Source organism: Chroicocephalus ridibundus, chromosome 16, assembly GCF_963924245.1.
Source record: "Chroicocephalus ridibundus chromosome 16, bChrRid1.1, whole genome shotgun sequence".
NCBI classification, from domain to species: Eukaryota; Metazoa; Chordata; class Aves; order Charadriiformes; family Laridae; genus Chroicocephalus; species Chroicocephalus ridibundus.
The window spans coordinates 327,147-351,300 of NC_086299.1; positions in this window are offsets into that span (position 1 = coordinate 327,147).

Below are 24,154 nucleotides of genomic sequence, written 5' to 3' on the forward strand. Positions count from 1 at the left end.
GAAGCATTTTACTGTAGGGCTGCGGCTCTGGCGACAGCTCCCACGCCCGAAGAGCCAGGAGGGAAAGCCATGCCTCGTTGGAAAGCTCTTTGGCAGCCTCTTGCGTGGCCCCACAGCCCGTGGGGCTGCGGGCTTTGTGGCGGCCGTCAGCCTCGGAGCCACCGGCGCCCACCAGGTGCAGCCGCGCCAGCCTGCGAAGCATTTTCCTGTAGGGCCGCGGCTCTGGCGACAGCTCCCACGCCCGAAGAGCGAGGAGGGAAAGCCGTGCCTCGTTGGAAAGCTCTTTGGCAGCCGCTCGCCTGGCGAAACAGCCCGTGCGGCTGCGGGCTTTGCGGCGGCCGTCAGCCTCGGAGCCACCGGCGCCCACGTGGCGCCGCCCCACCAGCCTGCGAAGCATTTTCCGGTAGGGCCGCAACTCTGGCGACAGCTCCCAAGCACGAAGAGCCAGGAGGGAAAGCCGTGCCTCGTTGGAAAGCTCTTTGGCGGCCGCTCGCGTGGCCCCACAGCCCGTGGGGCTGCGGGCTTTGCGGCGGCCGTCAGCCTCACCGCCACCGGCGCCCAACAGCTACAGCCGCGCCAGCCTGCGAAGCATTTTCCGGTAGGGCCGCGGCTCTGGCGACAGCTCCCACGCCCGAAGAGCCAGGAGGGAAAGCCGTGCCTCGTTGGAAAGCTCTTTGGCAGCCGCTCGCGTGGCCCCACAGCCCGTGGGGCTGCGGGCTTTGTGGGGGCCGTCAGCCTCCCCGCCACCGGCGCCCACCAGGTGCAGCCGCGCCAGCCTGCGAAGCATTTTCCTGTAGGGCCGCGACTCTGGCGACAGCTCCCACGCCCGAAGACCCAGGAGGGAAAGCCGTGCCTCGTTGGAAAGCTCTTTGGCAGCCGCTCGCGTGGCCTCACAGCCCGTGGGTCTGCGGGCTTTGCGGCGGCCGTCAGCCTCGGAGCCACCAGCGCCCACGTGGCGCCGCCCCACCAGCCTGCGAAGCATTTTCCGGTAGGGCCGCGGCTCTGGCGACAGCTCCCAAGCACGAAGAGCCAGGAGGGAAAGCCGTGCCTCGTTGGAAAGCTCTTTGGCAGCCGCTCGTGTGGCCCCACAGCCCGTGGGGCTGCGGGCTTTGCGGCGGCCGTCAGCCTTTGCGCCACCGGCGCCCACGTGGCGCCGCCGCACGAGCCTGCGAAGCATTTTCCGGTAGGGCCGCGGCTCTGGCGACAGCTCCCACGCCCGAAGAGCCAGGAGGGAAAGCCGTGCCTCGTTGGAAAGCTCTTTGGCAGCCACTCGCGTGGCCCCACAGCCCGTGGGGCTGCGGGCTTTGCGGCGACCGTCAGCCTCCCCGCCACCGGCGCCCACCAGGTGCAGCCGCGCCAGCCTGCGAAGCATTTTCCGGTAGGGCCGCGGCTCTGGCGACAGCTCCCACGCCCGAAGAGCCAGGAGGGAAAGCCATGCCTCGTTGGAAAGCTCTTTGGCAGCCTCTTGCGTGGCCCCACAGCCCGTGGGGCTGCGGGCTTTGTGGCGGCCGTCAGCCTCCCCGCCACTGGCGCCCACCAGGTGCAGCCGCGCCAGTCTGCGAAGCATTTTCCGGTAGGGCTGCGGCTCTGACGACAGCTCCCACGCCCGAAGAGCCAGGAGGGAAAGCCGTGCCTCGTTGGAAACCTCTTTGGCAGCCGCTCGCGTGGCCCCACAGCCCGTGGGGCTGCGGGCTTTCCGGCGGACGTCATCCTCAGCGACACCGGCGCCCACGTGGCGCCGCCGCGCCAGCCTGCGAAGCATTTTCCTGTAGGGCTGCGGCTCTGGCGACAGCTCCCACGCCCGAAGAGCCAGGAGGGAAAGCCATGCCTCGTTGGAAAGCTCTTTGGCAGCCTCTTGCGTGGCCCCACAGCCCGTGGGGCTGCGGGCTTTGTGGCGGCCGTCAGCCTCGGAGCCACCGGCGCCCACCAGGTGCAGCCGCGCCAGCCTGCGAAGCATTTTCCTGTAGGGCCGCGGCTCTGGCGACAGCTCCCACGCCCGAAGAGCGAGGAGGGAAAGCCGTGCCTCGTTGGAAAGCTCTTTGGCAGCCGCTCGCCTGGCGAAACAGCCTGTGGGGCTGCGGGGTTTGCGGCGGCCGTCAGCCTCGCTGCCACCGGCGCCCATGTTGCCGCCTCACCAGGCTGCGAAGCATTTTCCGGTAGGGCTGCGGCTCTGACGACAACTCCCAAGCCCGAAGAGCCAGGAGGGAAAGCCGTGCCTCGTTGGAAAGCTCTTTGGCAGCCGCTCGCCTGGCGAAATAGCCCGTGGGGCTGCGGGCTTTGCGGCGGCCGTCAGCCTCGGAGCCACCGGCGCCCACGTGGCGCCGCCCCACCAGCTTGCGAAGCATTTTCCGGTAGGGCCGCAACTCTGGCGACAGCTCCCACGCCCGAAGAGCCAGGAGGGAAAGCCGTGCCTCGTTGGAAAGCTCTTTGGCGGCCGCTCGCCTGGCGAAACAGCCTGTGGGGCTGCGGGCTTTGCGGCGGCCGTCAGCCTCGGAGCCACCGGCACCCACCAGGTGCAGCCGCGCCAGCCTGCGAAGCATTTTCCGGTAGGGCCGTGGCTCTGGCGACAGCTCCCACGCCCGAAGAGCCAGGAGGGAAAGCCGTGCCTCGTTGGAAAGCTCTTTGGCAGCCGCTCGCCTGGCGAAACAGCCTGTGGGGCTGCGGGCTTTGCGGCGGCCGTCAGCCTCGGAGCCACCGGCACCCACCAGGTGCAGCCGCGCCAGCCTGCGAAGCATTTTCCGGTAGGGCCGTGGCTCTGGCGACAGCTCCCACGCCCGAAGAGCCAGGAGGGAAAGCCGTGCCTCGTTGGAAAGCTCTTTGGCAGCCAATCGCGTGGCCCCACAGCCCGTGGGGCTGCGGGCTTTGTGGCGGCCGTCAGCCTCCCTGCCACCGGCGCCCACGTGGCGCCGCTGCGCCAGCCTGCGAAGCATTTTCCGGTAGGGCCGCGGCTCTGGCGACAGCTCCCACGCCCGAAGAGCCAGGAGGGAAAGCCGTGCCTCGTTGGAAAGCTCTTTGGCAGCCGCTCGCGTGGCCCCACAGCCCGTGGGGCTGCGGGCTTTGTGGGGGCCGTCAGCCTCCCCGCCACCGGCGCCCACCAGGTGCAGCCGCGCCAGCCTGCGAAGCATTTTCCAGTAGGGCCGCGGCTCTGGCGACAGCTCCCACGCCCTAAGAGCGAGGAGAGAAAGCCGTGCCTCGTTGGAAAGCTCTTTGGCAGCCGCTCGCCTGGCGAAACAGCCTGTGGGGCTGCGGGCTTTGCGGCGGCCGTCAGCCTCGCTGCCACCGGCGCCCACGTGGCGCCGCTGCGCCAGCCTGCGAAGCATTTTCCGGTAGGGCCGCGTCTCTGGCGACAGCTCCCACGCCCGAAGAGCCAGGAGGGAAAGTCGTGCCTCGCTGGAAAGCTCTTTGGCTGCCGCTCGTGTGGCCCCACAGCCCGTGGGGCTGCGGGCTTTGCGGCGGCCGTCAGCCTCGCCGCCAACGGTGCCCACGTGGCGCTGCCGTGCCAGCTTGCGAAGCATTTTCCGGTAGGGCTGCGGCTCTGACGACAGCTCCCAAGCCCGAAGAGCCAGGAGGGAAAGCCGTGCCTCGTTGGAAAGCTCTTTGGCAGCCGCTCGCGTGGCCCCACAGCCCATGGGGCTGCGGGCTTTGCGGCGGCCGTCAGCCTCGGAGCCACCGGCACCCACCAGGTGCAGCCGCGCCAGCCTGCGAAGCATTTTCCGGTAGGGCCGTTTCTCTGGCGACAGCTCCCATGCCCGAAGAGCCAGGAGGGAAAGCCGTGCCTCGTTGGAAAGCTCTTTGGCAGCCGCTCGCCTGGCGAAACAGCCTGTGGGGCTGCGGGCTTTGCGGCGGCCGTCAGCCTCGGAGCCACCGGCGCCCACGTGGCGCCGCCCCACCAGCCTGCGAAGCATTTTCCTGTAGGGCCGCGGCTCTGGCGACAGCTCCCACGCCCGAAGAGCCAGGAGGGAAAGCCGTGCCTCGTTGGAAAGCTCTTTGGCAGCCGATCGCGTGGCCCCACAGCCCGTGGGGCTGCGGGCTTTGTGGCGGCCGTCAGCCTCAGCGCCACCGCCGCCCACCAGCTACAGCCGCGCCAGCCTGCGAAGCATTTTCCTGTAGGGCCGCGGCTCTGGCGACAGCTCCCACGCCCTAAGAGCGAGGAGAGAAAGCCGTGCCTCGTTGGAAAGCTCTTTGGCAGCCGCTCGCCTGGCGAAACAGCCTGTGGGGCTGCGGGCTTTGCGGCGGCCGTCAGCCTCGCTGCCACCGGCGCCCACGTGGCGCCGCTGCGCCAGCCTGCGAAGCATTTTCCGGTAGGGCTGAGGCTCTGGCGACAGCTCCCACGCCCGAAGAGCCAGGAGGGAAAGCCGTGCCTCGTTGGAAAGCTCTTTGGCGGCCGCTCGCGTGGCCCCACAGCCCATGGGGCTGCGGGCTATGCGGCGACCGTCAGCCTCCCTGCCACCGGCGCCCACGTGGCGCCGCTGCGCCAGCCTGCGAAGCATTTTCCTGTAGGGCCGTGGCTCTGGCGACAGCTCCCACACCCGAAGAGCCAGGAGGGAAAGCCGTGCCTCGTTGGAAAGCTCTTTGGCAGCCGCTCGCCTGGCGAAACAGCCTGTGGGGCTGCGGGCTTTGCGGCGGCCGTCAGCCTCGGAGCCACCGGCGCCCACGTGGCGCCGCCCCACCAGCCTGCGAAGCATTTTCCTGTAGGGCCGCGGCTCTGGCGACAGCTCCCACGCCCGAAGAGCCAGGAGGGAAAGCCGTGCCTCGTTGGAAAGCTCTTTGGCAGCCGCTCGCGTGGCCCCACAGCCTGTGGGGCTGCGGGCTTTGCGGCGGCCGTCAGCCTCGGAGCCACCGGCGCCCACGTGGCGCCGCCCCACCAGCCTGCGAAGCATTTTCCGGTAGGGCCGCGGCTCTGGCGACAGCTCGCAAGCACGAAGAGCCAGGAGGGAAAGCCGTGCCTCGTTGGAAAGCTCTTTGGCAGCCGCTCGCCTGGCGAAACAGCCTGTGGGGCTGCAGGCTTTGCGGCGGCCGTCAGCCTCGCTGCCACCGGCGCCCACGTGGCGCCGCTGCGCCAGCCTGCGAAGCATTATCCGGTAAGGCCGCGGCTCTGGCGACAGCTCCCACGCCCAAGAGCAGGGAGGGAAAGCCGTGCCTCGTTGGAAAGCTCTTTGGCAGCCGCTCGCCTCGCGAAACAGCCTGTGGGGCTGCGGGCTTTGCGGCGGCCGTCAGCCTCGCTGCCACCGGCGCCCACGTAGCGCCGCCGCGCCAGCCTGCGAAGCATTTTCCGGTAGGCCCGCGGCTCTGGCGACAGCTCCCACGCCCGAAGAGCCAGGAGGGAAAGTCGTGCCTGCTGGAAAGCTCTTTGGCAGCCGATCGCGTGGCCCCACAGCCCGTGGGGCTGCGGGCTTTGCGGCGGCCGTCAGCCTCGGTGCCACCGGCGCCCACGTGGCGCCGCCGTGCCAGCCTGCGAAGCATTTTCCGGTAGGGCCGCGGCTCTGGCGACAGCTCCCACGCCCGAAGAGCCAGGACGGAAAGCCGTGCCTCGTTGGAAAGCTCTTTGGCAGCCTCTCGCGTGGCCCCACAGCCCGTGGGGCTGCGGGCTTTCCGGCGGACGTCAGCCTCAGCGACACCGGCGCCCACGTGGCGCCGCCGCGCCAGCCTGCGAAGCATTTTCCTGTAGGGCTGCGGCTCTGGCGACAGCTCCCACGCCCGAAGAGCCAGGAGGGAAAGCCGTGCCTCTTTGGAAAGCTCTTTGGCAGCCGCTCGCGTGGCCCCACAGCCTGTGGGGCTGCGGGCTTTGTGGCGGCCGTCAGCCTCGGCGCAACCGGCACCCACATGGCGCCGCCGCGCCAGCTTGCGAAGCATTTTCCGGTAGGGCCGCAACTCTGGCGACAGCTCCCAAGCACGAAGAGCCAGGAGGGAAAGCCATGCCTCGTTGGAAAGCTCTTTGGCAGCCGCTCGCCTGGCGAAACAGCCCGTGGGGCTGCGGGCTTTGTGGCGGCCGTCAGCCTCGGAGCCACCGGCGCCCACGTGGCGCCGCCCCACCAGCCTGCGAAGCATTTTCCGGTAGGGCCGCAACTCTGGCGACAGCTCCCAAGCACGAAGAGCCAGGAGGGAAAGCCGTGCCTCGTTGGAAAGCTCTTTGGCAGCCGATCGCATGGCCCCACAGCCCGTGGGGCTGCGGGCTTTGCGGCGGCCGTCAGCCTCGGAGCCACCGGCGCCCACCAGGTGCAGCCGCGCCAGCCTGCGAAGCATTTTCCTGTAGGGCCGCGGCTCTGGCGACAGCTCCCACGCCCGAAGAGCGAGGAGGGAAAGCCGTGCCTCGTTGGAAAGCTCTTTGGCAGCCGCTCGCCTGGCGAAACAGCCTGTGGGGCTGCGGGCTTTGCGGCGGCCGTCAGCCTCGCTGCCACCGGCGCCCATGTGTCACCGCCTCACCAGGCTGCGAAGCATTTTCCGGTAGGGCCGCGTCTCTGGCGACAGCTCCCACGCCCGAAGAGCCAGGAGGGAAAGTCGTGCCTCGCTGGAAAGCTCTTTGGCAGCCGCTCGTGTGGCCCCACAGCCCGTGTGGCTGCGGGCTTTGCGGCGGCCGTCAGCCTCGCCGCCAACGGTGCCCACGTGGCTCTGCCGTGCCAGCTTGCGAAGCATTTTCCGGTAGGGCTGCGGCTCTGACGACAGCTCCCAAGCCCGAAGAGCCAGGAGGGAAAGCCATGCCTCGTTGGAAAGCTCTTTGGCAGCCGCTCGCGTGGCCCCACAGCCCATGGGGCTGCGGGCTCTGCGGCGGCCGTCAGCCTCGCCGCCACCGGCGCCCACGTGGCGCCGCTGCGCCAGCCTGCGAAGCGTTTTCCGGTAGGGCCGCGGCTCTGGCGACAGCTCCCACGCCCGAAGAGCCAGGAGGAAAAGCCATGCCTCGTTGGAAAGCTCTTTGGCAGCCGCTCGCGTGGCCCCACAGCCCGTGGGGCTGCGGGCTTTGCGGCGGCCGTCAGCCTCCCCGCCACCGGCGCCCACGTGGCGCTGCCGCGCCAGCTTGCGAAGCATTTTCCGGTAGGGCTGCGGCTCTGACGACAGCTCCCAAGCCCGAAGAGCCAGGAGGGAAAGCCGTGCCTCGTTGGAAAGCTCTTTGGCGGCCGCTCGCCTGGCGAAACAGCCTGTGGGGCTGCGGGCTTTGCGGCGGCCGTCAGCCTCGGAGCCACCGGCACCCACCAGGTGCAGCCGCGCCAGCCTGCGAAGCATTTTCCGGTAGGGCCGTGGCTCTGGCGACAGCTCCCACGCCCGAAGAGCCAGGAGGGAAAGCCGTGCCTCGTTGGAAAGCTCTTTGGCAGCCGCTCGCCTGGCGAAACAGCCTGTGGGGCTGCGGGCTTTGCGGCGGCCGTCAGCCTCGGAGCCAACGGCACCCACCAGGTGCAGCCGCGCCAGCCTGCGAAGCATTTTCCGGTAGGGCCGTGGCTCTGGCGACAGCTCCCACGCCCGAAGAGCCAGGAGGGAAAGCCATGCCTCGTTGGAAAGCTCTTTGGCGGCCGCTCGCGTGGCCCCACAGCCCATGGGGCTGCGGGCTATGCGGCGACCGTCAGCCTCCCTGCCACCGGCGCCCACGTGGCGCCACTGCGCCAGCCTGCGAAGCATTTTCCTGTAGGGCCGCGGCTCTGGCGACAGCTCCCACGCCCGAAGAGCCAGGAGGGAAAGCCGTGCCTCGTTGGAAAGCTCTTTGGCAGCCGCTCGCCTGGCGAAACAGCCTGTGGGGCTGCGGGCTTTGCGGCGGCCGTCAGCCTCGGAGCCACCGGCGCCCACGTGGCGCCGCCCCACCAGCCTGCGAAGCATTTTCCTGTAGGGCCGCGGCTCTGGCGACAGCTCCCACGCCCGAAGAGCCAGGAGGGAAAGCCGTGCCTCGTTGGAAAGCTCTTTGGCAGCCGCTCGCGTGGCTTCACAGCCTGTGGGGCTGCGGGCTTTGCGGCGGCCGTCAGCCTCGGCGCCACCGGCGCCCACGTGGCGCCGCCACACCAGCCTGCGAAGCATTTTCCTGTAGGGCCGCGGCTCTAGCGACAGCTCCCAAGCACGAAGAGCCAGGAGGGAAAGCCGTGCCTCGTTGGAAAGCTCTTTGGCAGCCGCTCGCCTGGCGAAACAGCCTGTGGGGCTGCGGGCTTTGCGGCGGCCGTCAGCCTCGCTGCCACCGGCGCCCACGTGGCGCCGCTGCGCCAGCCTGCGAAGCATTATCCGGTAGGGCCGCGGCTCTGGCGACAGCTCCCACGCCCAAGAGCAGGGAGGGAAAGCCGTGCCTCGTTGGAAAGCTCTTTGGCAGCCTCTCGCGTGGCCCCACAGCCTGTGGGGCTGCGGGCTTTGTGGCGGCCGTCAGCCTCGGCGCCACCGGCGCCCACATGGCGCCGCCGCGCCAGCTTGCGAAGCATTTTCCAGTAGGGCCGCAACTCTGGCGACAGCTCCCAAGCACGAAGAGCCAGGAGGGAAAGCCATGCCTCGTTGGAAAGCTCTTTGGCAGCCGCTCGCCTGGCGAAACAGCCCGTGGGGCTGCGGGCTTTGCGGCGGCCGTCAGCCTCGGAGCCACCGGCGCCCACGTGGCGCCGCCGCGCCAGCCTGCGAAGCATTTTCCGGTAGGGCCGCAACTCTGGCGACAGCTCCCAAGCACGAAGAGCCAGGAGGGAAAGCCGTGCCTCGTTGGAAAGCTCTTTGGCAGCCGATCGCGTGGCCCCACAGCCCGTGGGGCTGCGGGCTTTGTGGCGGCCGTCAGCCTCCCCGCCACCGGCGCCCACCAGGTGCAGCCGCGCCAGCCTGCGAAGCATTTTCCTGTAGGGCCGCGGCTCTGGCGACAGCTCCCACGCCCGAAGAGCGAGGAGGGAAAGCCGTGCCTCGTTGGAAAGCTCTTTGGCAGCCGCTCGCCTGGCGAAACAGCCTGTGGGGCTGCGGGCTTTGCGGCGGCCGTCAGCCTCGCTGCCACCGGCGCCCATGTGTCACCGCCTCACCAGGCTGCGAAGCATTTTCCGGTAGGGCCGCGGCTCTGGCGACAGCTCCCACGCCCGAAGAGCCAGGAGGGAAAGTCGTGCCTCGCTGGAAAGCTCTTTGGCAGCCGCTCGTGTGGCCCCACAGCCCGTGGGGCTGCGGGCTTTGCGGCGGCCGTCAGCCTCGCCGCCAACGGTGCCCACGTGGCGCTGCCGTGCCAGCTTGCGAAGCATTTTCCGGTAGGGCTGCGGCTCTGACGACAACTCCCAAGCCCGAAGAGCCAGGAGGGAAAGCCATGCCTCGTTGGAAAGCTCTTTGGCAGCCGCTCGCGTGGCCCCACAGCCCATGGGGCTGCGGGCTCTGCGGCGGCCGTCAGCCTCGCCGCCACCGGCGCCCACGTGGCGCCGCTGCGCCAGCCTGCGAAGCGTTTTCCGATAGGGCCGCGGCTCTGGCGACAGCTCCCACGCCCGAAGAGCCAGGAGGGAAAGCCGTGCCTCGTTGGAAAGCTCTTTGGCAGCCGCTCGCCTGGCGAAACAGCCTGTGGGGCTGCGGGCTTTGCGGCGGCCGTCAGCCTCGGAGCCACCGGCACCCACGAGGTGCAGCCGCGCCAGCCTGCGAAGCATTTTCCGGTAGGGCCGTGGCTCTGGCGACAGCTCCCACGCCCGAAGAGCCAGGAGGGAAATCCGTGCCTCGTTGGAAAGCTCTTTGGCGGCCGCTCGCGTGGCCCCACAGCCCATGGGGCTGCGGGCTATGCGGCGGCCGTCAGCCTCCCTGCCACCGGCGCCCACGTGGCGCCGCTGCGCCAGCCTGCGAAGCATTTTCCTGTAGGGCCGCGGCTCTGGTGACAGCTCCCACGCCCGAAGAGCCAGGAGGGAAAGCCGTGCCTCGTTGGAAAGCTCTTTGGCAGCCGCTCGCGTGGCCCCACAGCCTGTGGGGCTGCGAGCTTTGCGGCGGCCGTCAGCCTCGCTGCCACCGGCGCCCACGTGGCGCCGCTGCGCCAGCCTGCGAAGCATTATCCGGTAGGGCCGCGGCTCTGGCGACAGCTCCCACGCCCAAGAGCAGGGAGGGAAAGCCGTGCCTCGTTGGAAAGCTCTTTGGCAGCCGCTCGCCTGGCGAAACAGCCTGTGGGGCTGCGGGCTTTGCGGCGGCCGTCAGCCTCGCTGCCACCGGCGCCCACGTGGCGCCGCCGCGCCAGCCTGCGAAGCATTTTCCGGTAGGCCCGCGGCTCTGGCGACAGCTCCCACGCCCGAAGAGCCAGGAGGGAAAGCCGTGCCTCGTTGGAAAGCTCTTTGGCGGCCGCTCGCGTGGCCCCACAGTCCGTGAGGCTGCGGGCTTTCCGGCGGCCGTCAGCCTTGGTGCCACCGGCGCCCACCAGGTGCAGCCGCGCCAGCCTGCGAAGCATTTTCCGGTAGGGCCGCGGCTCTGGCGACAGCTCCCACGCCCGAAGAGCCAGGAGGGAAAGCCGTGCCTCGTTGGAAAGCTCTTTGGCAGCCGCTCGCGTGGCCCCACAGCCCGTGGGGCTGCGGGCTTTGCGGCGGCCGTCAGCCTCGGCGCCACCGGCGCCTACGTCGCGCCGCCACGCCAGCCTGCGAAGTATTTTCCGGTACGTTACTTCCGGGTGGTCACGTGGGGAGCGGCGTCTGCCGGTCGCGTTTCCGTCGGGCGGGAGGATGGTAGGCGGTCCCCGCTCCCGGGACGGACCCCCCCCTGCTCCCGGGACGGTTCCCCCCCTCCCCGCGTCCCCCCCCCCGCGTCCCCGGGCTCCCAGCCCGGCCCCGGCCCCACCCCCTCCGTCCTCCGGCTCGGACCCCCCCTGCGTCCTCCGGCTCGGACCCCCCCGCTCCCGGGACGGTTCCCCCCCCGCGTCCCGTCCCCTGGCTCCCAGGCCGGCCCCGGCCCCGGCCCCCCCCGCCGCGTCCTCCGGCTCGGACCCCCCCTCCCTCCCTCCCTCGCGTACCCCCCCATCGGGACGGTTCTCCCCCCGCGTCCCCGGGCTCCCGGGCCGGCCCCCCCCTGCTCCCGGGCCGGCGTCCCCCCGCTCCCGGGCCCGCAGCACCCCCGCTCCCTGTTCCTTTGCGAGGAGACGGGGCCCGGCCCTCCTCCCCAGCCGAGGCACTGCCGGCAGATGTCCTCCCCCCATCCTGTTCCCGACAGCGGCGGCCGCCCCTGGCTGCGCTTGGTCGCCTCTCGATGCAGGTGCCAGGAGCATCCGGGTGGGGAAAGCAGCGTCTCCAGGAGCTCCTGCTGCAGGGGGGGCTCCCGCTGGGGCGAGTGGTCGGGGAACTGCTGCCCCTTCTCTTTCTCTCCCGGAGGCCGCAGTTGTCCGCTCCTCCCCGGGGTTGTCGTGGGCTGCCTTTGCCACAGACTTGCCTGGGCTGTCTCCGTTCAGCCCCGTTCTCCCTCCTGGTGTGGGCGACCTGGGACTGGTGGACGTTTACTGGCTTTGAACAGGAGCTGCTGTGGGTGAAGCTTAAGATGCTTGAAAAACGTGAAACAGCCAGAGAACAACATCAAGGTGATTGAGCCAGAAGGTGCTTCCTGCGGCAGGGAAGAGACAGCCAAGCATTTCTGGGTGAGGAAGGGTCCCCTCTGAGTTGTCCTCAGCAGACCAGATTGCTGATATGTACCGCAGGGTCCGTACGCGTATCCAAAATCACGGTATGGCCGTGGGGAAGGGTTGTGTGCGTGCAAGGCTGCACATCTGGGAAGCTTCATATCGCAAGAGCTGTAAGACACCGCTGTGTTCTCTTAGGTGGAGGATGGTCAAGTGACCAGCGCTGCAGAAGAGGAAGGGACAGAGAAAGAGAGAGGCACCTGAACTGGAAAATTCTGTGGGCAGCGCTGAAAGCAGGAGCTGCGGTGAGTCCCAGGCTTTGGGGCCGTGTCCCACTCGTCAGGAGCCTCCGTTGGCTGCAGTCTTCACAGACCTTCACGAAAGAAGGACGCTTTAGATTGCCACCTAGCTTTACGCCAGAAGTTTTTTTCCTGTCTTGGCAGAATTCCAGCTGCCAGCGTTTCTCCGTGGTCGCCCTTCCTTCTGCCGTGATGGTACAGGACAGACGGAAAGAATCCGGAGTGCTCTGCGAGTACGAGGTGCGTCTGCGATGCGCGTCTGCTTTTTTCCTGAGGTACTTGTAGTGTGGACTCTGAAGTTAACGGGAAGGATGTGCCAGCGCTCCTCCTATAGTTTTTCTGTGAAATATTTTAACAAAATCCTTATCGCTTCCCGCTGTCAGGAAAGAGGGGAGGGTAAGTGACTTCAGATTTGTAAATTCTCAGCGGCACGGACTAAGGTGAGATAAATCTCAAGGTCCATACAGAAACATTTATTAGCTTACCAAAATGGTTAGTATAGATCTTAACAAGCCCACGATAATTGGTTAGGTATATAAAAAATTATGGCAGGTGTTGGGGTGTACATTGTGTTAGTTAACACCAGGTGTAGGACAACTTATGGCAAGCGGTGCTTAAGGTCGTACTTAAGGTCATCTTAAGGTCATCACTTCACAGCTCTAACTGTTACTTAACAATTCCAAGAGAAAAGAGAAACTGAGGGACAGAGAGAGGAAAAGACAGAGAAAAAGACAGAGATAAAGAGATCGCGGGTCCTGGTTCCAGCGTCTTTTTCAGGGATTCTTCCCAGGCATAATCTTCTTCTTTCTTGGGAAGAATCTTCCCAGGCACTATCTATTTCTTTTGTTTCTTTTTTGTTCCCTCGGGGCACTTATTTTCCCCTTTTACGTTTGCTGAATCAGCACGGTCCGCCCTCCTTGCTGAGGACGGGCTCAGCTCAGGTTTCTCCCTTCTCCCCGGTGACGTGTGCCATGATTTGGGTGGAGAGACGAGTGCCATGGTCACACATGTTTAGCGTGATCTCTGTAATCTTCATTAGCACATGCAGGGCGTGCGCTTTCACGTGCGTTTCGCGGATAATGAAGCAAAGGTCACTCATGGGACACAACGGCCTCGAGAACTGAGAACGAGCGAGCTCAGGGCACGAGTGGCAGAACCGACCTGTCTTCACAAGACAGTTCTCCCACACTTTCAGCCGCCAGAAGTGTGAGCCTCATCAGCTGTTTGAAGGCCAGGCCTGCGTTATTTATTTCCTTGCGAGTGTTTGAGGCGTTCCACTGAAGGCTTGGAGGGGCTCCTGCCCCTCGGCAGGGAATTTACAGTCCGTCCCTCACAATCCTAAAAACAAAATAAAGTCTGTCCTGGAGCACGTTACGCCTCTGCAAAGCTTACTTCCCTCCATTTATTTTTCTCTTCCTGAAAGCATATTCTTCTCTTTCTGGGTGCTCACTGTCAAACGATACTGTGAAAATAATTCTGTACTAGAAGAGGGAAGGAACTGTTTGTAAGAGTTCACATGTCCAGAAGAAGCAGGCTTTGCTTTCACGATAAAAACTTTATGCTTTCTCAGTCAATAAGTCTTTAAAATATTTCACAGCGGTACTCGAAAACCTCACTGAGATACTGGCATCTGTCCTAAAGGCGATTGAGGTCAAAGAGGAGACATGGACAAAACGGGACAAACGGGCATCGCCTCTCTGTGTTCTCCAGGCTTTGCCGTGAAGCAGCAGCAGCGTTTAACTCGTGACGGCGAATCCTGTGGTTTTGGTTGTGGTTTTGGTGAGTTACGGCTTCAACAATGTCCTTTTTCTGTAACCTCGGGAGGAAGTTCATTTCCTTCCGCAGGCCCAAGTGCCGCGCGTCTCCCCCCAGTTGCTGGCATCGCCGGCGCTTGGGTTCTCGGTTGGAACAGTCGAGATACCATAAAAACGCGTTCCTCTGCGCCTTCAGCACAGCCAAAAGCATTCGCGAATCTGCCGGTCCTTTTTGGTAGCCCTACAGATCGCGGCGCCGGCGATTTGATTCCCCGCCCCCAAAAGTAAAACCATTTGGAGGAGTTTTTTCTCTCACTGATTTTTCTATGTTAAATGAAGCTAAAAAAAAAAAAGTGAGAGTTGTATAATCGACAAACTGACTTGCGTAGTTTAAACTGCAGCCGCCTAAACGGCTGTAGTGTACAATTTATGAGGCTTTTGAAGGCTGTGCTGTATTTCGAGCTGAGCTGTTTCCCCAGCTCCTGTCCTGTCCCTCCGTCTGACGGAATTCCTCTGCTCTCTTCTGTGCTGTTTTTTTGGGATGCTGAGCTATAATTGGGGATTTTTGTTTTCCAGGTGCCTCGTCGTAGGCGTCTCGTGCTGCTCGAGAGATGCCCCAGCCCAGGTTTGCAGCCGGTGGCGGAGCCCCCCTGAGGAGAAGGGGCCAGCCCTGAGTCTGGGCGTTTTAAGCCTTTTTTTGGGGTGAATAGAAGGGTGTCTGTGTGTGTGTGTCTTGGGGGGTGATGGTGTCATTTGGGGCACCCCGATGTCACTGGGGCAGCGATGATGCAGCAGAGGAGCAGGTGAGTGGGAGATGGGGGGGGGGGTTACGTGGAGTTGCCCCCCCAAAAGAAGTGGGTCGCGGCCCCAGAATGTCTGAATATTCTTGGGATGCATTAAAAAATGTGAAAACCTGTAACTATGGGCAGGATGCATTGAAATAGGGAATGAGAAACATACATATATATAAATTATGTATGTAAAAGTTCAAAATAAAAACCTCTGTCTCTAAGGATTCTGTGATTCTGTGTTATATGAAAGATCCTAGAATATAAAAATACTTAGATGCGTTTATAAAAAGATATTAGTGTCAAACTAGGTGTGTAGGCAGACAGCCTAAATAGATATTCGGTATCAAAAGCGTTAACGTAGGAAATGGGCAACGTAAATTCCCTAAACGTACAGATGTGTGTCAATACCGGAGCGGGTGCTGCCGCCTGGCGGCTGAAGGCGCGTCCTGCAGGTGGGGGGCGGCGCATGCGCAGTGCCCGCGCCTCCCGGCCCCCGCCGCCGGCGCCACGTGGGTTCCGCAGCTCGTGCGCAGGCGCGGCTTCGCGGAGGCCCGTCCGGCCGCAGTCTCAAGAGAGCGGCGGCCGGAGGGCGAACCAGGACCGCCGGGACTCTGGCGAGCTCCGCGCCACCTGGAGCGGCATCGGTGCCGCCCGCCCGGCCTCCAGAGCGGCCATCGGCCCCTCCGCATCGGCTCTTACACGTTACCACGGCCCCGTCAGTGCCTGGCAGTTTTCCGGGTTTCCATCTACGTGACCCCGCGGTCCTCCAGGACCCCAGAAGTGCCCCCTCAGTCCTCTGACGCGCGTCTCCGTGGCACTTCGGTCCTCCACGACCCCGGAAGTGCCCCCTCAGTCCTCCGACGCGCGTCTCCGTGGCACTTCGGTCCTCCACGACCCTGGAAGTGCCCCCTCAGCCCTCCGACGCGCGTCTCCGTGGCACTTCGGTCCTCCACGACCCCGGAAGTGCCCCCTCAGCCCTCCGACGCGCGTCTCCGTGGCACTTCGGTCCTCCACGACCCCGGAAGTGCCCCCTCAGTCCTCTGACGCGCGTCTCCGTGGCACTTCGGTCCTCCACGACCCCGGAAGTGCCCCCTCAGTCCTCCGACGCGCGTCTCTATGGCACTTTAGTCCTCCAGGAGCCCGTCCGTAAATGCTCATAAGTCTTCTGGAAATCATATGCTTCCAACACTCTTCCAAAACGATAAAACACGATTATCAGTTAACCACAAAAATATCTGAAGATCGCAAAAATAATGCAACCCCTGCAGAGCTCTCTTCTCCACAGCAACAACTGGACAGAAATCACACAAAAGCGGTAAGAGAATCACCAGAGGTTAGTCCCAAATGGAAATAAAAAGGGGAGGCGCTTCGCCTGCTGGGAACTTAAGGCAGGAGAAGCAAAGCTGCTGCTCCCGCTGCCACCCGCCTTCACGTCTTCTGGGGGTTGGCCCTGCCCCTTTCCCAGGGGATTGTGGGAAGGGCGGTGGGCGGGGCCCGGGGTACATGAGCCCCAGCCAGGGCTCAGGAGCTCATTCTGCTGCTGGGCCCCGTGGGGTGGGTGCTCTGCTGGTCCCTCGCTTTGCTGCAGCTTTGGGACAGGCTCAGCTGTTTGGGCAGGCGTGTTTCGGCATTTAGGGAGGCAGAGGTGAGAAGGCTGAGCTGAGACCTTCGGGAGCAGTAAACATCCAGCTGCCTGTATGGTAGAAAGTTGACTGGTATGCTCCTTTTTTTTTCGGGTCATAACTTTGTGATGAGTGTTTAAGGGGTGCCCAGATGGTTTAATAGTATGCTTTTCTTTGTTCTAGGAGCACTGCATTTTCCTAGAATTTCTGACTTTATTGAAGATAGAACTGTGGGTTTTTCACCAGTTTTGCAGTATGCTGTGTAAATTGCTGATATTGTTTCTCTTAATTGGGTTGATGATGAGATTATCTTATGGGGGTTAGGGTGAGCGTTTTGTATGCATCTGCATATATGGCACCAGCATTTCTCAAGAAAGCAGCAGGGACGTAAGGCATAGCGTCGTTCAGGGTATGGCATGGCTCATCACCTTTCCCCGTTGCCCATGGAGTGCCACGGTGTCCCTAGAGTTTTTGCAGCGGGCAGCAGGCCCCTCATAGATTGTGTCAGGACATTATTTGTTTTGTGGGTCTGATGCAGAGCCCAGAGTCTGTGGGAAGACAGAAGATAGGAGGTGCCTGCCAAACGCAGGGCACAGCTCAGAAGAGCTGCTCCTGAGAAGCAGCCGGCGTAGGGGGTTCAGGGTTGCAAATACAGGATGGGAGCTGTCAGGAAGAAGTGAGGCTCCTTCCCTGACGGTTGAGGAGAAGAGAAGGGGTTTCTAAAGTTTTGGCGCTGGGGGCTGGCTAGGAAAAGGAGGTGGGTTCATCAGTCTCTGTCATATCGGTTTTGCATTTGGATTTGGGTGTCGACAGGGTCTGGTCTGTTCTAGTCTCTTGCATTTGAGGTGAGCTGGACAGTGTGGAGGAGGAGCACGGGACTGATGATTTTGCAGAAATGCAATGGTAATTTTGTGTTTGTTGGTATCTTAGGTGCCATAAATAATTGTTGCTGCAGCCTCCGACTGGAATCGACGTGAAGCAGGTGAGTGGATTGCCATGGCACCTCTGAGGATGAGGGTGTTGTGGAAGAGGTTGGCATCTACTGTCATGGTGGTCACTGCTGGAGCTGTGATTTCTTTTTGTTTTGCTGATGAAGAGGAACATGGTGACTGCAGGAACACATCAGTTAGCTGTTTGTTGTGTTTTTTTTTGTCAAGGATGAATTCAGACCACTGGCCCTCTGAAAGCGAAGTAGAGGGACAGGTGCTGGAGGGGGGCCAAGGTTGACAGTTTCAGGGAGGAGTTTTAAAGTCAGGCTAGAGCAGAGGGCTATGCGGGAGCAGTCTCCTCTGAGTAGGTAAAGGGAGTGGGTTACTTTTCAGCACAAAGCTAGTGTGTGCTGGGCAGGGCAGTTCTGGCCTGTGTCTTTGGTTGTGTAGTTTGTGTGCTCTGTCTTCTGTGTCTTGGACTTTCCTTAAGTTTTGGTGTCCTTATTTCTCTTTGCACTCAAGGAGCACAGCATGTGCCTCGGGCACCACCTGTAGGGTCTCAAATGCCTGTGCTAATTGGCAGAGTGCCCAATGGGCACTTCTTTTCTTGCATAACAATTTTAAAGTGCAGATAGGACTTGCCTCTCAGGAGTTTCTGAATGGTCCTCTTCTGCAGCGTCGTTCCTGGCTGCCTGAGCAGCTCTCTTCTCTGAGCCCTAGCCGTTCTAGCCACCTGCTGTTACGCACTGGGATTTCTTCCCTGCATCCTTACGTTCTCGGGTCTTGAAGCCATGCTTCCTGCACATACGTCATCTCCGTTTTGACAGGAACTTCTTGGAATGGTCCGTTACATTTGACTCTTTTATGGCTTGGCTGTAGAGCCTGGTCGTGTCCGCGCTGCAGCCCTGTCGCTCTTCTTGCCCGACAGCGTCTCTTGTCTGAAAGTCGCTCTTCTTGCCCGACAGCGTCTCTTGTCTGAAAGTCGCTCTTCTTGTGGAGAGTTTTCTCTCATCTTGGAGTCACGTTGTCTCTAGTGCTGTGTGGTGTTGGGCTGCACGTGGGTGTGTTTGGCTTGGAGCTGCGCTGCCTGGGGCTGTAGAGTCAGGGGTAGGGGGAACAGCAGTAAGAGTATATGGTTAATACATTGATCTAATGAGACTGTTGAGGCCAAGGTGGTACAGTCAACTCCCATCAAGTTAGCCATCAGCAGGTGGTGTGGGCAGCTCTTTAATTAAGGGTTTTTTTGGGATGAGCAGAGCTATGTGGGAGGGGCTGTTCAGCAGTAGTGAAGCAGACTGCATCTCAAAGATGTTAAAGCTGCTTTGTGTGGGGTGTGATGTTTGTGTAGTTTGTTTTTTTTTTTTAATGTCAGGCTGTAATTGTACTCCAGATGGTATTTCTAAGTCAAAAGAAGACCTTTTCCGGGGGGGTGTGGGTTGTCACACTGGGTCCCCCCCAAAAGAGGCAGTTCACAACCTAAAAATGCCTGAAAATTCATGGGGGGAATGTGTGTTTAAAAATGGAATAAAACCTGTCTATATGGGCATGAGGCATTGAAATAAAGAAGAATTTCTCATTTTTATACCTATTGTAAAATATGAGTTTATGTATATAAATTTGTTTTTGTTCTAGCTACTTAGATGTTAATTAGGGTGCTTTATGCAGGTTCAGGAAATACATGACTTGTAATTCCATGCTTTTTTGTTGCTTTCTGTATTTTGGGACTCAAGTAGTGCTGTTGAGTAACAAGTCAAAATGAGATTATCAATATGACTTTAAATTGCTAGCAATTTACAATAAATAACTTATTTCACAGAGGAAAATGTTTTTGAGAAAGTTTTCTCATAGAATCTGATTCTGTTTTGTTATTCACTCCCATCCAAAAAGGGGTTCTGGCAGAAGTTCGTTAGTACACACGGTCTTGCTAGAAATAAGGAATGACCCCATAGTAATAGATTGTGTTTGGGTTTGTATTTTTTTTTTTTGAAGGACACTCAAGTACATAAATTTTAATAATAATGTTATCATTGCATTGAATAAGCTACTTTTCTATAGAGATAAGTCTGATGTTTATTTTTTTTCTATTTACATTCCATAAAAAAATAACTTAATTGCTCACCTGGACATGTCATTGATGCAATAGGTGTAGCTGCAAGGGAGGAGCAGATAATGCTTTTTCTATCAAGGGTCACTCTTCACTACTTTGTAAATAGTAAACTTAAAGCGAATAACAACACCTGCTGCACCTTCAGGAGCTTTTATGCTTCTGGGGGTTGGCCCCACCCTTTACCCAGGGGATTGTGGGAAAGGTGGTGGGTGGGGCCTGAGGGCCTCAGGTGGGGCCCGGGGTATATGAGCCACAGCTTCAGGGCAGGACCTTGTTCTGCTGCTGGTCTTTTCCAGGGTCGGAGCTCTGGAGCTTCTTAAGAGTTGTTTTGGAGCTTGTGCAGCTGTTTGGGAAGGCTTGTTTTAGCGTTTAAACTAGCATAGGTAAGACATCAGAGGTAAGGCTTCTCAATGTAAGGGTGGTTGCCATAGAAAGTGGAGTTGTATGTTATCTTTTTTTTTTTTCCCCCCATATCTTTAGTTTTGTAGGGAGCATTTGGTTTGTTTAAATGGCTTAATAGTATGTATCTTTTTTTTTTTGCTTATGGCAGGTGGTGTGTTTTACTATAATTTCTGACTTCATTGAAGATAAAATCTTGTGTTTTTTTCCAATTTTGATGTACACTATGTTAGTTGGTGTTTTTATTAGTCTTAATTGTGTGTGTTATGAGATACTGGAGTAGGATTTAGGGTGAGTGTTTTGTACGTATCTATATATTGAGTTTGTTTGTTTTGAGGAAGCAGCAGGGATGGCTCATCATTTTGCCCCAGAGCATGCAGGGTATCACGGTGGCCCTAAAGCTCTTGCGGGAGGCTACCAGTAGGTTCTGTAACTGTTTTCCCGGCTTTCCAGGTCTGTAGCAGAGCCCGGAGTCTCTATGAAGGCGGAAGACAGGAGGTGCCTGCCAAACACAGGGCAGGGCTCAGAACAGCAGGTCCTGAGGAGCAGTTGGAAAATAAGGGGCAGGAGTTGTGGGGAAGCAGTGGGCCTCCTTCCCTGATGGTTCAGGAGGGGGATGGCTAGGAAAGGGAGGCGGGTTCATGTGTCTTTCTCAAACCAGTTTTGTAATTGGGTTTGGTTGTTGATGGTATCTAGTCTGCTCTAGGCTCTCGCATTTGAGGCAAGACAGATAGTATTGAGGAGGAGCACAGGACTGGTGGTTTGGCAGAAGCGCAGTGCAAATGCTGTGTTTCTTGGTATCTTAGGTGCCGTGAATAACTGTCGCTACAGCATCCGACTCTAGAATCTGTGTGGAGCAGGCAATCAGACTGCATCAGCATTCAGGAGGCTTGAGGGGTTTTGTGGAGGAGGTCGTCATCTCCTCTCAGGATGCTTATTGCTGGTGTTGTGGCTGCTTTTGTGATGACTTTCTCTTTTCCTTTTCCTTTTGCAGAGGAAGAGTAAGCCGGTGACTGCAGGAACGTATCGGATGGTTGTGTTTTGTGGACTACGTCGAGGATGGAATCAGATGCTAGCCCTCCAAAAGCTAAGTTGAGAGACCAGCACTGGAGAGGGGTGGAGGCTGACAATTGTGTAATGGGGTCTTTGACGTTAGTGTAGGGGGGAGGGCTGTTCTGGGGCACAGTCTCCTTTGGGCAGGTAAACAATGTAGCTTACTGTCCAGTGTGATGTTAGCGCATCCTAGGCAGGGCAGTTGCAGCCTGTGTGTGTTGTCGTGTCGTTCGTGTGGTCTGTGTTTTGCATCCTAGACCCTTTTTTTGGGTCTTGAGATCATCTTTAAGCTCCAGGAGCACGGAATGTGCATTGGGTGCCATCCTTACGGTGTCGAACACCTGCACCTGTGGGCGTAGCACCAACCGTCTGCCTCTTTTCTTGCATTAGCATCTTAAAGCGTGCATCGGTCTTGCATCTTGGAACTTTCTGGATGGCCCGCGTCAGCGACTGGGGCTTCTTCCCTGTGTCGTTAAGTTCTTAGGTCTTGAAGCTAGGCTTCCTGTGTGTCCATCTTGTCAGGCTCAACAGTCCCTTCTCAGGAACTGTGAAGTTCTACACTTTGTTTCAGGGGGTTCTGTGGAGCCTCTTCACATCGTCACCATCACGGTCCTGCAGGCTGTCTTGCCCGACGATGACTTTGGTCCCGGTGTCATCCTTCTTGCTGAGAGTTTTCTCTCATCCTTGAGGCGCGTCGTTTGTTGTGTTCTGTGTAGCGTCAGTCTGTGTGTGTTTGGCTTGGGGCTGCCCTGCCTGGGTGTGTAGCGTCCAGGGTAGGCAGAATCACGACAGCAGTCTGTACTGAATATGAGGATCTGTCTAGACCCAGGCAAAGGTTGCTCAGTCGTCTCGAATTGATTAGCTTTCGAGAGGCTGTGTGGACGGGTGTTTCATTAGTGGGCGCTGGCATAAGCGGAGACAAGTTGGAGAGGGTGTTCATGGCTAGTGGAGGGGACAGTATCTCAAAGATGGTAAACCTGCATTGTGTGGGGTGTAATGTTTGCAGGCGTCTCTTCTTTGGATGACAGGCTGTAGTTGGACTTATGTGAACAGGGTTCCTAAGTAGAAACAAGACCTTTGGAATTAAGCTACTGCTCTGCATTAGGGTAATGTTTGATGTTGGTGTGTTGCTTTTTCTTCAGATGCAGAGAGATGAGGTGGCCAGGGATACACAGGGGAGCTGATGGGGGTGCAGGACAAAGGTGGCTGAGCCCGAGGTCTTAAAGGGAAGATGTGACCGGCGGCTCCATGAATACATTTGGCCACTTCTTCTTTTTTTCATGTGAATGTGAGGTTACGTAGCCATGTGTGGAAGTGCTGGTCTGAGGTACAACAGAACTGGTGTTGTTTGCAGTCACTTTACTTTTCAGGTAAGTCTCTTCCAATGAAGTGAACTCTCTGAAAATAATGACGTATTTTTCAGGTAGTATCTGCCTTCAGAGCACCAAGAACTTATATTTACACTTAATGCGAAGGGATGCCGTGCGGAGAGGCTCTTGCTTATACTTATTCCTACAACAGCACAGCCCAGCTAACTTTTATATATGCCCTGTTGGAGGGTTGGAAGCAGAAAAGCGTAGAGGGGTTGTACCCATAGTGAAGAGTAGACGGGACCGGTGACCCGAATCTGACTGATAGGGTATTCCATCCCATCCTCATCACGCTCAGTATAAAAGCGGAGGGATCAAAGGGGTCGGTACCTGTTGTCTGGCCTCTGAAGACTCCTCTGTCTGTTCATTGTCCTTTGACCTCGATCCGTGCATTTATGCAACCAGGTCCGGAGTCTGGTTCCGGACTGTCACGGAGTCTGGTTCCGGACTTTGCCAGTGAAGCAGCGGTCATCCTGGGAGCTCTGTATCGGGTTGTGTATGTCCTGTATATATTTAATTGTTTTCTTGTTACTGTTGTCTTTTCTTGGTATTATTTTGCTGTTAAGATTTCATTACAGTTCAGTTTATCTTTCAGTCCCTAAGTCTCTCTCTCTTGTTCTTTTCTGCCTCAGGAGAGAAGTTAAAAGGGAGCATGTGTCACTTGTTTTACTGCATGGCCTAAGGCACAACAGCAATGATGACAGACAGGGCACCGGAGCAGACTCGGCCGAGGAGAGCGGCGGCCCCAAGCCTTGGTTCTTTCTCAGCCACTGCATTACAGGCGGCACACAAGCCTCTGCTTGCACTCTGTCTGTCGGTCCGATCCAGAACACAGTTCTGGCAGAAGTCGGATAATATGCGTCGTCTTGCTAGAAATGCTGTATGACTCGTTGTGGGGTTTCTTTTACAAGGAAACTAAAGCACATTGAGTCTTGATAAAAATATTGTTACTGTGCTTCATGATCTTCTGGCCTATTTAGGTTAGGATGATGTCTTTCTCTTTATGTCTACGCCCTGCAGAAGTTTAATTAAGTTTACTTACCTACCGGGCCCTGTTGCTGACACAGTTGATGTAGTTGTAATAAAAGAGCACATATTGTCCGTTCCTCTAAGGGTCGCTTTCTCCGTTTTGGTGTTTTGCATGCTGTACTTCTCAGGCCTGTGAGGAAAGGAGCAGCTTTTCCTCTGGCAGGCTCTATGCCTTGTGGAGGTCAGCCAGGCCCTTTCCCAGGTGCTGGTGGGAAGGGCGTTGGGCGGGGCCCGGGGTATATAACCCACAGCCTCTGCTGGGGCAGCTCGTTCTGCTGCCAGGTGTCTCCAGGGTCAGAGCTCTGCCTGTCCTTCAGTCGATTGCAGCTTTGGAGGCGGCTCAGCTCCTTGGGTGGAGATGTTATCCCATTTAGAGAATAGCAGGTAAGAAGCTGGAGGTGGCAAGACCTTCAGGACCAGGTGAGGTTTGGCAGCGTGTATAGTAGAGAGCGGCCTCATGTGCCGGTTCTCTTCCTTGTGGTTTTTGAGGTGAGTCGCGTGGTAATGAGTCTTAGGGGGCGGTGAGATAGTTTAAGGGTATGGTTTTCTCTCTTCCAGGCATGGCGCATTTTCCTGGAATCCCTGACTGTATTGAAGACGGAACTTTCTTGTTTGTGTTTTTTTTTTTTTCCCCCACTAGCTTTGCTGTATCCCAGATAAGATGCCAATAGAATTTGTCTCAATCGGGCAGATGATGAGATTACTTTGCAGGGACTGGGTGAGCACCTTGTCTGCAGCTGTAGATGGAGTTTCCACATTTCTCAGGAAAGCAGCAGGGCCATAAAGCATAACGTATTTCAGGATGTGGGGTGCCTTGTCACCTTCCCCCACCGTGCTCAGGGTTTTGCCGTGTCCCTGGAGCCTTTGCGGCTTGTGGCAGGCCCCTGGTATAGGTCAGATCAGGGCTTCACTGACTCTGTGGGTCTGCAGCAGAGCCCAGAGTCCGTGGGAAGACAGAAGATAGGAGGTGGTGGTGGGACGCAGGGAGAGGCTGGGAAGAGTGGCTCTCAAGAAGTGTCCAACGCCGGGTGTTCGGGCTGGCAAATAAAGGGTGGGATCTATGGGGAAGAAGTGGGGCTCCTTCCCTGGCAGCTCAGGGAGAAGAGAAGGGGTTTCTAAAGTTTTGGCACTGGGGGAGGGCTAGAAAAGGTAGCCGGGTTCATGAGTCCTTCTTGGACAGGTTTTGCAGATGGGTTCGGGTGTCGTCGGAGCCTGGTGTGCTCTAGGCTCTCGCATTTGAGGCGAGCCAGATAGTATCGAGGAGGAGCACGGGACTGGTGGTTTGGCAGTAGCGCAGTGGTAATGCTGTGTTT